The 13,552-nt window shown below is 39.6% G+C and overlaps 2 protein-coding genes across 3 annotated transcripts in view; one reads left to right on the forward strand and one right to left on the reverse strand.

Moving 5' to 3' along the window:
- Positions 1 to 13,552, reverse strand: part of LOC137431845 (RNA-binding motif, single-stranded-interacting protein 1) — a 400,729-nt gene that overhangs the window by 312,422 nt on the left and 74,755 nt on the right. The window lies entirely within an intron of this gene.
- The window catches only part of LOC144893034 (uncharacterized), a 296,542-nt gene that overhangs the window by 115,766 nt on the left and 167,224 nt on the right, over positions 1 to 13,552 (forward strand). The window lies entirely within an intron of this gene.

Genomic DNA, 13,552 nt, shown 5'->3' on the forward strand with positions numbered 1-13,552 from the left:
CCTTTGACCTTTTGACCACATAATTAATTTGTCTTCTCCAAATTCTGAAAATAAAGTTTTGCTGAAAATTTTATGACAAAAGCTCAAATGGTAAAAACGTTACGACCCAGACAGACAGACAGATAGACGGACGGACACCAAGAAGTGGTTGAAAAACCCCATCTGACGCTGCGCAGGTGAAGTTTTTTCATAGAAAAACTCACAAATCTAAAGGCGAAGATTTTTGTCAAAGGTTATATTTGGCTTGAATATAATTTTGACAGAATTATGACCTTTGGGCTTTTCATTAGTTTCGACTCATGGCTTTGTGTACAAATGCAGATGAAAGGGACACTTTGGATGAGCAGAGTGAGCACACAAATCCCATTTCAATTCTGCTCCACCTTTTAAGACAGCATTCCCAGGTTAAGGCACTGCGCCGAGGCAGGCTCCAGACGGAATTAGTCAATAACAAACATGAATTATTTCGCTATTCTTGCAAATTGACAGGTGTGCCTAATACAAATAGTAAAGCCTGCTTAACGTTCATTACAGTTCATTCTTGGCCATTTTGTGCTGTTATATTTTATTCACCGATTTTACTCTCACTGTGTGTGGCGCCTTGTTTCTATAGTGCATAATGTTCCATCAGAACAGACAGTGAGGCAGTAATTGCAGCAATGAATACAAGAGGAAACCCTCACTGGTGCTTTCCTATGTTTGAACCTGTATCTTAGAAGAGTAATTGCTTCAGTTAAGCCAAACAGCATCTCCAAACAATAACAAAACTCGAGCATGTTGGGACATGTTCACCTGACCAATGCATTTTGTTTAAAAAGAAAGGAGAAAATTAAAAACCAAGTGAATTATAATTGACTTCCCAATACACTTGAACAGTAACTTACAAACACTGCAAATTCTTAACTCCATCAAAAGACAATAAAAACAAACAAAACTTGAATGGCACACAAAAGAGCGCATACCTCCACCAGGCTCAACAGGTTACGTTATGTATCCACTGATAGGCCGCATATGGATTCGGACCTGAACCAAAATCTAATCAGCTTGTTCTTCTCACCAAACCAACTCATTCACCAAGTTTAGTCATAAGTCATCCATAATTTTTTTTAATATCACGTTATATATCACTTGTCACCCGATCCCTCAATGGTAAAGAATCACTTAAAAATTAAATAAATATCGTATCCGATTCCATATTCAGATCTTCACCAAAATCGAACCCATTCTTCCTCGCCACACACACAACCTGGCCACAAAGTTTCGTCCAAATCCGTCCATAACTTTGTTAGATATCGTGCTGTGTATCGGTTTTAGCCTTGTCACTCAAAGGTGAAGAATCACTTAAAAAATTAAATAATTCTCGTATCCGAATCCATATTCAAATCTTCACCAACTTTTTGAGATATCCTGCTATGTATCGTTTTTGTCCCTATCTCCCAATGGTGAAAAATCACTTTAAAAATTCGAGTAGCCAGATCCGAATCCGGATCTTCACGAAAATCTAATCATTTCGTCCTTGTCACATATGCTACATCTCTGCCAAATTTCGTCCGAATCCCTCCACAACTTTTTGAGATATCTTGTTCACAGACAGACAGACAAACAAACAGACAGACAGGGGTGAAAACATAACCTCCATCCACCTTTGGTGGCAGAGGTAAAAAAAAAAAAAATGTCTGATCCAGATGTAGATTCGGATCTTCACCAAAATTGACCCCCAAAAAGTTTTCCATTTATCCAAAAAATTGTCCATTTCATCAAGATTAAAATTTACGATCTTGATCAAAGCTCAGATCAAAACGATGAAAAGTGACAATTTTCAGATGATAATTGATGATTTTAGAAGTTTGACCTTGAGTTGACCTTTGACTTTTTTACTTTAAAATTGTTCGTTTCCCAATTCAGTAATGGACTTTGGAATTGCTGTTTAATTTTCAGGTTAATAAGATGAAAAGTGATGATTTTTCAGATGAAAATTGATGATTTTAGAAGTTTGACCTTCAGTTGACCTTTGACTTTTTGACCTTCAATAGTTTGTTTCCCAATTCAGTAATGGACTTTGTAATTGCTGTTTAATTCCCAGGTTAATAAGATGGAAAGTGATGATTTTTCAGATGAAAATTGATGATTTTAGAAGTTTGACCTTCAGTTGACATTTGACTTTTTTTAGCTAAAAATAGTTAATTTCCCAATTCAGTAATGGAATTTGTAATTGCTGTTTAATTTTCAGGTTAATAAGATGAAAAGTGATGATTTTTCAGATGAAAATTGATGATGTTAGAAATTGACGTTGAGTTGACCTTTGACTTTTTGACGTTAAAATCGTTCGTTTCCCAATTCAGTAATGGACTTTGTAATTGCTGTTTAATTTACAGGTTAATACGATGAAAAGTGATGATTTTTCAGATGAAAATTGATGATGATAGAAGTTTGACGTTGAGTTGACCTTTGACTTTTTGACCTTAAAATAGTTAATTTCCCAATTCAGTAATGGAATTTGTAATTGCTGTTTAATTCCCAGGTTAATAAGATGGAAAGTGATGATTTTTCAGATGAAAATTGATGATTTTAGAAGTTTGACCTTCAGTTGACATTTGACTTTTTTTAGCTAAAAATAGTTAATTTCCCAATTCAGTAATGGAATTTGTAATTGCTGTTTAATTTTCAGGTTAATAAGATGAAAAGTGATGATTTTTCAGATGAAAATTGATGGTTAGAAGTTTGACGTTGAGTTGACCTTTGACTTTTTGACGTTAAAATCGTTCGTTTCCCAATTCAGTAATGGACTTTGTAATTGCTGTTTAATTTACAGGTTAATACGATGAAAAGTGATGATTTTTCAGATGAAAATTGATGATGATAGAAGTTTGACGTTGAGTTGACCTTTGACTTTTTGACCTTAAAATAGTTAATTTCCCAATTCAGTAATGGAATTTGTAATTGCTGTTTAATTTTCAGGTTAATAAGATGAAAAGTGATGATTTTTCAGATGAAAATTGATGATGTTAGAAGTTTGACGTTGAGTTGACCTTTGACTTTTTGACGTTAAAATCGTTCGTTTCCCAATTCAGTAATGGACTTTGTAATTGCTGTTTAATTTTCAGGTTAATAAGATGAAAAGTGATGATTTTTCAGATGAAAATTGATGATGATAGAAGTTTGACGTTGAGTTGACATTTGACTTTTTTTAGCTAAAAATAGTTAATTTCCCAATTCAGTAATGGAATTTGTAATTGCTGTTTAATTTACAGGTTAATACGATGAAAAGTGATGATTTTTCAGATGAAAATTGATGATGATAGAAGTTTGACGTTGAGTTGACCTTTGACCTTTTGACGTTAAAATCGTTCGTTTCCCAATTCAGTAATGGACTTTGTAATTGCAGTTTGACGTTGAGTTGACCTTTGACCTTTTGACCTTAAAATAGTTCGTTTTCCTATTCAGGAATGGACTTTGTAATTGCTGTTTAATTTTCAGGTTAATAAGATGAACAGTGATGATTTTTCAGATGAAAATTGATGATGTTAGAAGTTTGACGTGAGTTGACCTTTGACCTTTTGACGTTAAAATAGTTCGTTTCCCAATTCAGTAATGGACTTTGTAATTGCTGTTTAATTGACAGGTTAATAAGATGAAAAGTGATGATTTTTCAGATGAAAATTGATGATTTTAGTACTTTGACCTTGAGTTGACCTTTGACTTTTTGACCTTAAAATAGTTCATTTCCCAATTCAGTAATGGACTTTGTAATTGCTGTTTAATTTTCAGGTTAATAAGATGAAAAGTGATGATTTTTCAGATGAAAATTTATGATTTTGGAAGTTTGACCTTGAGTTGACCTTTGACTTTTTGACCTTAAAATAGTTCATTTCCCAATTCAGTAATGGACTTTGGAATGGCTGTTTAATTTTCAGGTTCATAAGATCAAAAGTGTTGATTTTTCAGATGATAATTGATGATTTTAGAAGTTTGACGTTGAGTTGACCTTTGACTTTTTGACGTTAAAATAGTTCATTTCGCAATTCAGTAATGGAATTTGTAATTACTGTTTAATTATCAGGTTAATAAGATGAAAAGTGATGATTTTTCAGATGAAAATTGATGATTTTAGAACTTTGACCTTGAGTTGACCGTTGACTTTTTGACCTTAAAATAGTTCATTTCCCAATTAAGTAATGGACTTTGTAATTGCTGTTTAATTTCCAGGTTAATAAGATGAAAAGTGATGATTTTTCAGATGAAAATTGATGATTTTGGAAGTTTGACCTTGAGTTGACCTTTGACTTTTTGACCTTAAAATAGTTCATTTCCCAATTCAGTAATGGACTTTGTAATTGCTGTTTAATTCTCAGGTTAATAAGATGAAAAGTGATGATTTTTCAGATGAAAATTTATGATTTTGGAAGTTTGACCTTGAGTTGACCTTTGACCTTCAGACCTCAAAAATAGTTGGTTCCCCTATTTAGTGACTCAATATACAAATGCTGTTAAATTATCAAGTCAATCGAATGAAAAATGGTGATTTTAGAAAAAATAGACCTCCAGATGACCTTTGACCTCAAAATCAATAGGCTTCTCAATTGTGACGACCTCTACAGTTTGGCGAAGTTTCATGACGATCAGTTTGGAAGTGTGGCCTGTAGGCAAGTGACAAACAAACGGACAGAATAACAAATGCAACCGACCAATATACTTGAAAAATCTTCGATTTTGCAAGTAACGAGACAGACCGCCATGACCAAACAGGGATGAAAATTATAACCTCCATTCACCTTCGGTGGTGGAGGTAATATAGGCATAAAAAATACGTTTTTCACTTTAGGTTGAAACAATGAGCACACCTTTGCGCACTGAACAGCTCAACGATGTGCTCGCGTAAAAAGGAAGGTTATGCAATGGAATGGAAGCAGATAAATCACACTAAAGAAAATCCAAGGCTCAGCTTATATTCTGTAATGAAAAACACCACATCATCCCAAAACAAAAACATCACACCTAAAATACCCCCTCACACTAGAAAACGAAATGCTTCAAATGAGAATACACAAAGTATGTAAAAAGAGACATTCTGTGCACATCTTCTGCTGTTACCAATCCCATCGTTAAAACATCGGTAAAAATGGTGGCCTTTCCATCAATGACCTCTTTTCATTCCTAGGTGTACACTTAACCATTTCCCAGTGGTAGATGTCTTAAATGAGAGCTTACTTCGAGATGCCATTCCAACATGATCCACGTGGATTAATTATAAAAACAGATATCTGACCAAACGAACGATGCCGATAAGTAATGTAGGACAGAAGTCATTGGTCAAGGATTAATCGTAAGGCCTATTTAGGGCACGAGAATCATAATTGTAGAATTGTTTCCATTTGATGGCGAACAGAATTACCCACAGTACCAGCTGACACAGCAATCCCATGTGACCTCGTATCCCCTTGCACATACTGTACAAGCTTCCGATGCAATTTCAGACGAACGCCCTGACATTGGTAACAGCATTGCGTGTTTCCATGCGTTTGTTACGAGCACCTGTTATGAGATTCCTTTTCCCAGGAAACATGATGCCATGGTCGCATCTAGTTTTGTGTGCATCATATCCTGTGTTGAACATCTAAGACTTAAAATTTGATGGTCAACGTCGATTTGTCATACAATGAAAGGTTTTGATGAAATTTGGGATTATTTCAGATGAACATCCATTGTTCTTCATTCTACTGCTACAGTGGCCACAGAAAAAATGCAACTAATACACTTTTGTCAAATTTCTTATCAAGTTTTAACATTTGTCATTCCATATGGTTGTCTATATAAGCTTACAATGAAAGTTATTTTTCCAGCAAATTAAAATATATGTTTTAAGTAGGGCAGGGAAGATAGCATGTGTTCTTGCATGTGAAGATGAAGTTACTGTCGGTGATATAGAGGTACCAGTTCATTTTCACTGTATATCTATGATTAGGTGCCAGCAAACTTTCTTGGGACGTGTTGAAGATATTGTACCGTGCCGCTTGAAAAATGTGAGATAAAGGTAAACTTGTTCAGACTATGCGGATGAAATCACTTTTTGAACAGAATGCAACGAAAAAAATTACGACACTCCCTCCAGGTCTTTAAAACAGCTGTTCACCACCACCTCTTATCTTCCCCCATCCAAAACCTTGATCTTTTCTACCCCCGCTAATTCACCCCAGATCCACTTTTTTGAAATACCAACTTCTTTCCTGGAAGTCCTTGCAGTGTCCTTGTGTTTATACTTCTCCCACCTCCTCCCCACCCCCCCCCCCCACCCCCTCTTCCCACACCTCCTCCCCCCAAGCCCTCTCCCTCCCACAGATCTCCCGATGTCCCTGCTCTCAAATGTTGTGTTTGTGTGCTTCCCCCTCTCCCCCCATCTTGTCTGCCGCTCCCCTTATTATATGTTTTATGTGTCTGCTTGATTTTTTTTTGTGTGTGATTAACGTTAGCTCTTTCACGGGCCTCGATCTTGTCTTCAAAAAAATATTTAAATTTTTTTTTTAAATTATATATTAAAACTAGAGCGACACTGGGTCGAGCGCACACCTCCGCCAGACTGAACAGGTTATGTTTTATATCCCACTGATAGGCCTGACCTGGATTCGGACCTGAACCAAAATCTAATCGACTTGTCCTTGTCACCTAACCAACTCTTCCATCAAATTTAGTCATAACTAGTCCATAACTTTTTAAAATATCATGTTATATATCGCTTTTCACCAGATCTCTCAATGGCGAAGAATCACTTTAAATAATAAAATAATTATCGTATCCGAATCCATATTCAGATCTTCACCAAAATCGAATCGATTAATCCCCATCCAACACCCAACCAGTCCACCAAGCTTCATCCAAATCTGTCAATACATTTTTGAGATATCGTGCTATATGTCAGTTTTATCCCTATCACTCAATGGTGAAGAATCACTTTAAAAATTCTTCTAGCCGGATCCGGATCAGAATCTTCACCAAAATCTAATCATTTCGTCCTTGTCACATACACTACCTCTCCACCTTTGTCCAAATCTGTCCACAACCTTTTGAGATATCCTGCTCACAGACAAATAGACAGACAGACGAAAAATCATCATAGAGCAACACTTGAACAAAGAGAACAAAGTATAATCGGACTCAGTAGAGAATTATTTTAACCTCAAAAATAATTAGTGGTTGAATTCAGTAACCTGATTTGCAAATCGTCTTCAATTTTTAAGTCAATCGGATTAAAATTGAGGATTTTAGAAATTTGAAAAAAAGTGGTCGACCTCAGGCCTATGTTGACTTCTTGGTATATTTTGATCTCAAAAATAGTGGGTGGTTGAATTCAGTCCGCCGATATGAAAATCCTATTCAGATTTCAAGTCAATTGGATGAAAATTGAGGATTTTAGAAATTTGAAAAGGTTGTTGACGTTTTGGCCTATGTTGACCTTTTCGCCAACGTTGATCTCCAAAATAGTTGGTGGTTGTGTTCAGTTTAATGATATGTAAATCCTATTCAAATTTCAAGTCAATCCGATGAAAATTGAGGATTTTAGAAATCTGAAAAAGTGGTTAACCTTTGGCCTATGTTGACCTTTTGACCTTTTAACCTCAAAATATATAGGATTTTGTCGGACCACAAACTCGCCCCATTTGGTGAAGCTTCGTGAAGATTGGTTTGAAATTGTGACCTGTAGGCAAGTATAAGCGAGCGGACAGACAAACACACACAAACCGGAGCGAGCAACATACTCGTCAAGCAGACAGGGGGCGAAAACATAACCCCCATCCACCTTGGGTGGCGGAGGTAACCATAAAATTCCATGACATTTCGCATTAAAAAGAAATTGCCATTAAATGCTTGCCAACTCCGACGCAGAGTTTTCAAAAAGAGTGGCAGGCCACCTGGACGTTGACCGGAGAAGTCTTTCGATCTCCAGATAAGCACATAGGTGTTCCAACTCGACCGGCAACACAAACGCCATTTTTAGAGCCCGCTTGGAAGTTTGAACAAACAGCGTGCCAGGCTCATGTGCACCGCCGACTCGCAGCTTCCAGACCGGTCATACTTTCCAGGGGCCCGACGAGGGGTGCGCCTCCGATCCGCTGCCACATGTCAGTGCGGCCTGAGGAAAACGAGCACCGTTACTCACGCTGAGTGAGGTGGGCGGACGGATCCCACAGACATGGCTGCGATGAATAGTCGCCATTAGAGGTGTCGGACGAAACCGAGAAACAAGCGAATGCCTTGAAGCCCTAACATCCGATTCAGCTGAGATTACAGCTTTGCTGGAAAGCAGGGTTTTCCTTCTGCAAGCCATTTATAATTCATAGTAAAACGACCTGCTCAAACAAATCCTTTGCTTCAAACCCGGTGCTGCAATAAAAATCCTTTGGAATGAAACGTTACATTTATGTGACCATTGTGTGCCATGTATGGGTTAATCGGTCAATTCAGAGCCGAGAATTCCACTTCACCTCTTCATTCTTTACAACATACCTGAGCTCAACATGATCAGAAAGACATGTTCAGATAGTTCCCCTTTTGGCTTTTAACATGTTCATGCGTGCCAAATGTCCATTATAATAATTCAACAAGTCTTCATCAAGTTATTGTCAAACCAGAAAGGCACTCGGAAGAGCGCACACCTCCGCCAGGCCGAACAGTTTATGTATCGTATCCACTGATACGCCGGATCTGGATTCGGACCTGAACCAAAATCGAATCGGCTTCTTCTTGTCACCTAATCAACTCGTCCACCAAGTTTCGTCCAAGTCCATCCATAACTTTTTGAGATATCCTGCTATGTATAGTTTTTGGCCATATCTCTCAATGGTGAAGAATCACTTTGAAAATTAAATAATTCTCGTATCCGAATCCATATTCAGATCTTCACCAAACTCGAATCGATTCTTCCTTGTCACACACACAACCTGTCCACCAAGTTTCGTCCAAGTCCGTCCATAACTTTTTGAGATATCCTGCTATATGTCAGTTTTAGCCCGATCCCTCAATGGTGAAGAATCACTTAAAAATTAAATAACTCTCATATCCGAATCCATATTCAGATCTTCACCAAACTCGAATCGATTCAGACTTGTCACATTCCCAATCCGTCCACCAAGTTTCGTCCAAATCCGTCCATAACTTTTTGAAATATCCTGCAATATATCAGTTTTAGCCTTTCATTCAATGGTGAAGATTCACTTCTTTTTTTTTTTTTTGTATACAAGATCGAGGCTCGTGAAAGAGCTAACATTAATCACACAAAAAGGCAACCGACACATAAAACATAAAAAATAAGGGGAGCAGCAGACAAGATGGGGAGAGAGGGGGAAGGACACAAACACAACATTTGAGAGCAGGGACAGCGAGAAAACTGTGGGAGGGGGAAGGCTTGGGGGGAGGTGGGAGAGGTATAAATCATATGAACACTGCAAGGACTTCCAGGAAAGAAGTTGGAATTTCCCCAAAAAAAGCGTGTATCTGGGGTGAATTAGCGGGGGTAGCAAAGATCAAGGTTTTGGATGGGGGCAGATCAGAGATGGTGGTGAACAGCTGTTTTAAAGACCTGGAGGGAGGGGAGGGATTGAAGGGAGTGAGGGAGTTTATTCCAGAGGCGGGAGAAAAGGGGAATGAAAGAGTGAACGTGAGAGTGAAGATGAGCAGAGAGCAAAGCACGAGAGAGAGAGAGAGAGAGAGCGAGAAAGAGAGAGAGCAGAGCAAGAGCACAGAGAGAGAGAGAGAGAGAGAGAGAGAGAGAGAGCAAAGCACGAGAGAGAGAGAGAGAGAGAGAGAGAGAGCAAAGCACGAGAGAGAGAGAGAGAGAGAGAGAGAGAGAGCAAAGCACGAGAGAGAGAGAGAGAGAGAGAGAGAGCAAAGCACGAGAGAGAGAGAGAGAGAGCAAAGCACGAGAGAGAGAGAGAGAGAGAGAGCAAAGCACGAGAGAGAAAGAGAGAGCAAAGCACGAGAGAGAGAGAGAGAGAGAGAGAGAGAGAGAGCAAAGCACGAGAGAGAGAGAGAGAGAGAGAGAACAAAGCACGAGAGAGAGAGAGAGAGAGAGCGAGAGAGCGAGAGAGAGAGAGAGAGCAAAGCACGAGAGAGAGAGAGCAAAGCACGAGAGAGAGAGAGAGAGAGAGCAAAGCACGAGAGAGAGAGAGAGAGAGAGAGCAAAGCACGAGAGAGAGAGAGCAAAGCACGAGAGAGAGAGAGAGAGAGAGAGAGAGAGCAAAGCACGAGAGAGAGAGAGAGAGAGCAAAGCACGAGAGAGAGAGAGAGAGAGAGAGAGAGCAAAGCACGAGAGAGAGAGAGAGAGAGAGAGCAAAGCACGAGAGAGAGAGAGAGAGAGAGCAAAGCACGGGAGAGAGAGAGAGAGAGAGAGAGCAAAGCACGAGAGAGAGAGAGAGAGAGAGAGAGAGAGAGAGAGAGAGAGCAAAGCACGAGAGAGAGAGAGAGCAAAGCACGAGAGAGAGAGAGAGAGAGAGAGAGAGAGAGAGAGAGAGAGCAAAGCACGAGAGAGAGAGAGAGAGAGAGCAAAGCACGAGAGAGAGAGAGAGAGAGCAAAGCACGAGAGAGAGAGAGGGAGAGAGAGAGAGAGAGAGAGCAAAGCACGAGAGAGAGATAGAGAGAGAGAGAGAGCAAAGCACGAGAGAGAGAGAGAGAGAGAGAGAGAGAGAGAGAGAGAGAGAGAGAGAGAGCAAAGCACGAGAGAGAGAGAGAGAGCAAAGCACGAGAGAGAGAGAGAGAGAGAGCAAAGCACGAGAGAGAGAGAGAGAGAGAGAGAGAGAGAGCAAAGCACGAGAGAGAGAGAGAGAGAGAGAGAGAGAGCAAAGCACGAGAGAGAGAGAGCAAAGCACGAGAGAGAGAGCAAAGCACGAGAGAGAGAGAGAGCAAAGCACGAGAGAGAGAGAGAGAGAGAGAGCAAAGCACGAGAGAGAGAGAGAGAGAGCGAGAGAGAGAGAGAGCGAGAGAGCGAGAGAGAGAGCGAGAGAGCGAGAGAGCGAGAGAGCGAGAGAGAGAGCGAGAGAGCGAGAGAGCGAGAGAGCGAGAGAGAGAGAGAGCAGAGAGCACTTAAAAATTAAATAACTCTCATATCCGAATCCATAGTCAGATCTTCACCAAACTCGAATGGATTCAGACTTGTCATATTCCCAATGCGTCCACCAAGTTGCGTCCAGATCCGTCCATAACTTTTTGAGATATCCTGCTATATGTCAGTTTAAGCCCGATCATTCAATGGTGGAGAATCACTTAAAAATTAAATAACTGTCATATCCGAATCCATATTCAGATCTTCACCAAACTCGAATCGATTAGTCCTTGTCACACACACAACCTACCCACCAACTTTCGTCCAAATCCGTTCATAACTTTTTGAGATATTCTACGATATATCATTTTTGACCCTATCTCCCAATGGTGAAGAATCACTTAAAAAATTGTAATAGCCGGATGCGAATCGGGATCTTCACCAAAATCTAATCATTGCGTCCTTGTCACATACGCTACCTCTCTGTCAAATTTCGTCCGAATCTGTCCACAAATTTTTGAGATATCTTGTTCACCAACGGACAGACAGACAAACAGACAGGGGTGAAAACATAACGTCCATCCACCTTGAGTGGCGGAGGTAAAACGAAAAAAACCACACCTAAGTTGTGGTTCGACTTCCAATACCGTAACATCTCAGCAACAACCCTCTCTGGGATCTCCAAACAATCTGTTGCGATATCCTGGCTGAACACAGCAGTGAAGCCCCATATATGGGCATCCAATGGGATTGCTGTGGACTGTTTCTTTCCAAGACACTTGTGTTTTAGTCATTTGCACATGAATCAAGTGCAAATTACCAAAAAAAAACTTCAACTTTGTGCATGTTCCATCCAAACACCAAAAGGACAAACACCAAGTGCTTGCAAGTGGAACGAATTGCCAATGAAAGACTTCCTTTTCCATTTTACTGCAATAAAAAGTTGCTGATCAAATTGAAAACTTTTAGAAGTTTGCTTCGAAAGAAATAGCAAGATATATTCTCTTTTTACTGCCAGAAAGATAAGATTCCAACTCTTATTTACTTTCTCCCAGCGGTTGTTTATATCCTCCTGGAAATGGCAGCCGGATAAAAAGAACGACGCCTCGTCGTTGTGACCAAGAAGAAATTGAAAGAGACTTGAAGCAAACTTCCTCAATGTAGCATTTGATAAAGCTCCTTAAAATCCAATCCTCGTCTTCAACCTGTGACCCCTGGAAATGCTTCCAGACCGAGAACATGAAGTAAATTTGAATCCGTGAGGAATACTGAATGTGGAAAGCAGGTGAATTCATGGCCAGGAGTTTTTTTTAAAATTCCTTTCAGGATATTCCCGATGACCTTTCACCAGCAATTTCTCAATGTCAAATGTAGCCAAAGAGAGGACATTACCAAGACTTTTTTTTGTATACAAGATCGAGGCTCATGTAAGAGATACATATATATATATATATATATGACTTAATGGGAAGAATCTTAAACTCAAAACTCGAATGAAGAGGAAGAAGTACATTTTGGAGTTTTTTTATATCAACTTAACCTCATATAAATAAATAAATAACTTTTTTCTATACTATAACGATTGTGAAGCACATAATATTTAATAAAACAACTTGACAACACTCAGCAGGCAGATTTTAATTCAATGCAAGAATGTTTAGGTTAATTGATGGAATTGCCGGTGACATCAGGGAAGCGGGTTCACGGGAAGGTAAGACACGATGAATCATGAGATATTCGTTTCAAGCAGAGCAAGACATGCAAAACAATGCAGATTGATAGGGAACAAGCGTTACGCCTAGGTCCCCCGTCGTTGAAGTGATGTGAGCTGACAAAGTGGAAGACGCAAGGCGGCCATCTTGGATTTTGACGTGGCGACCCAATTTTCAATAGCGTTCTCCCTTATGCGTAGATACACCCACACACCAGATTAGAAGTTAGTAGTTCGTTTATTTTTCACGATATTTCGCTCACAAGGTTCAGAAATATATATGGTGGTGGCCATCTTGGATTTTGACGTGGCGACCCAATTTTCAATAGCGTTCTCCCTTATGCGTAGATACACCCACACACCAGATTATAAGTTGGTACTTCGCTTATTTTTCAAGATATTCCGCTCACAAGGTTCAGACATACATGGCGTCAGACAAACATGGCGGCTGCCATCTTGGATTTTGACGTGGGTTGCACCCACACACCAAATTAGAATTCGGCCCTTCGCTTACGCAAACACGCACGCACGCACGTTCGCACGGTCGCACACACGGACGGAGGGGAAAACCATAGTCCCCCCTTTCGCTCCGCGGTGCGACGGGGGGAACAATACGTCATGACCCAAAAAAAACACAGGAACACCTCCAACCGTAGTATTCAAATGAGATTCCATCAATCTCCAACATTTGGTTTGCAGTTGGTAATGTTAAAATGAATTTGGTGATAAAATGAGAGGGGATAAGGGGGGGATGGGGGTGATGGGGGGAAATAATAACAACAGTAACAAAACAATATGGACACACACAGCTG

Source organism: Myxine glutinosa, chromosome 7 (genome assembly GCF_964187855.1).
Source record: "Myxine glutinosa chromosome 7, kmMyxGlut1.1, whole genome shotgun sequence".
Taxonomy (NCBI): Eukaryota; Metazoa; Chordata; class Myxini; order Myxiniformes; family Myxinidae; genus Myxine; species Myxine glutinosa.